At 41.8% G+C, this 1,824-nt stretch overlaps 1 non-coding gene across 1 annotated transcript; it reads left to right on the top strand.

Annotated features, from left to right (window-relative positions):
- The first annotated feature begins 1,481 nt into the window (after positions 1 to 1,481).
- LOC122559284 lies at positions 1,482 to 1,622 on the top strand. Its single transcript, XR_006314384.1, has one exon. It is a non-coding gene; the product is annotated as a U4 spliceosomal RNA (small nuclear RNA).
- The last annotated feature ends 202 nt before the right edge of the window (positions 1,623 to 1,824 follow it).

Raw genomic sequence — 1,824 nt, forward strand, 5'->3', positions numbered from 1 at the left:
AAATTTTATAAGCTATATTTTTTTTAGGGATGGGGACAAATTTTGTTACACTTGCACCAATTCCAGTGTAGTCATCTGCAAGAACTGCAAAGTCAGCAAGGTATTGGTGGGGCAGGTGACCTCCCCATCTAAAACAGTATAACCCAGGAGGGACATGAGAAATGGAAATAAGATACTCTCCTCCACCAAGAGTTCAGTAATAAAAACAGGGAAAAGGACATGGAATGAGACAAGGAGAATTAGAGAGGTACCACAGGCAAGCTCCCAGATGCTAATCACTGGGCTGTGAGCCACCTCCTCAGCAGGCAGAATTAGTGAAAGAGGAAGAGTCATTGCGGTCTGTAGCTTGAGCAGTACAAAAGATACTTCGTACTGATGTTCTACCTGTCCCTGTTGCAAAGGATAGGTTTGACCTCGTTGCTGTGAAATGCTGCACAGAGTTGGACCATTGTATCACATCATTTGTGGAGAAAGGTCTGAGGAAGTGTCACTGAACCCAAAACGGAAACACTGATTTCTCCCCACTGATGCTGCTAGATCTGCTGAGCCTTTCCAGCAATTTCTGATTTTGTTGTCAACAGCTGCGGAACAACTGGGAGGAGTGGAATTAATTTTGATGATATCTGCTTTGCAGTAGAAGACCAAAAAAAGGGAACAAACCACAATCCAAACTGTAGACAAGAGGCAACTCATGTCCCAAATGGACTAAACGGCAGGTCTTAAGCAGAGGGAGAATGTTAAGACAGTTGCCACATACAAATAAAAAGCGGTAATAAACACAGGGGAGATAGAAGAAAGACCACTACCTCTCCGTCTGAAATCTTGTTTGCAGCAAATGGATTGTACCCCTTTACTCAATTGTTTATTTTTCAAAGTTGTTAAGTAATTACACTCTTAGAAACCATTCATGGCAAACTGAAACAAAAAGATAAAATCAAGGTGCAGACAATGAAAAATCCGAAATATTAAGGTACAAGCCAAACGCAGCATGTCGTCATCAGCATCACCAACTGGGTAGGTGCTCTGCACTCAGCATCAAGGCATTCATATGATTCCTGCACTTCTCTCCCTGTCACCATACTCTGAGTCATTGTCACCAAGTACCATATACTTCTGGCTGGGTTGGAAGTCTTAATTTTTAAATACATTCTTAAGTAGCATTATAGGGGTATTATTCAAGACATTTCAAAGCAATCCCCAACAAAACTCCGACCAATGCTCACTGCAAGTAGCGGATCGCTCCACTTCGCGAGACGTCACGGGTGTTATTAGCATATTAATATTTCCGACTGCATTACTCGATTATGAACACCTGGTACATGTGTGGAATTACTGATTAATTTTCAACAGATGGACGTCATATTGTTTAAACGCACTTGCAGTTGAAACTTTAATGGCATTTGGATGGGGATCAAAGTATCTCACCACAACTGGAAATGGTATTGGTCTGATGGACAATCATTCGGCAGACAGTTGTCGTTAGCTTTGCGCAGTGGCAGTATCGTAGCCGATGAGGTTTAACCGAGGCGCGATTATTGCTTATTGAAAACTTTTCCCAATACCCCGCTATGACGACTTGAAATATAGTCGGCAATGGCAATTTTTGATAGTCTCTGCGGAGACTGGTATTATGTTTAAAAACAGATCGATGTTGTTACTGACAGTTTCATGTTGATTGATCGTGCTATTACGCAAACCTGCCTGTGTAAATTATATCAGGTTATAATCCAACAGGATTATTTGAAATCGCCAGTTTTAAGGCTCTGCCTCTTGCTGGAACCTGCCTCAAAAGCCACTGCTTCCAAATAAACCTGGTTTTGTGTG

The sequence above is a fragment of the Chiloscyllium plagiosum genome, chromosome 18 (genome assembly GCF_004010195.1).
Source record: "Chiloscyllium plagiosum isolate BGI_BamShark_2017 chromosome 18, ASM401019v2, whole genome shotgun sequence".
Taxonomy (NCBI): domain Eukaryota; kingdom Metazoa; phylum Chordata; class Chondrichthyes; order Orectolobiformes; family Hemiscylliidae; genus Chiloscyllium; species Chiloscyllium plagiosum.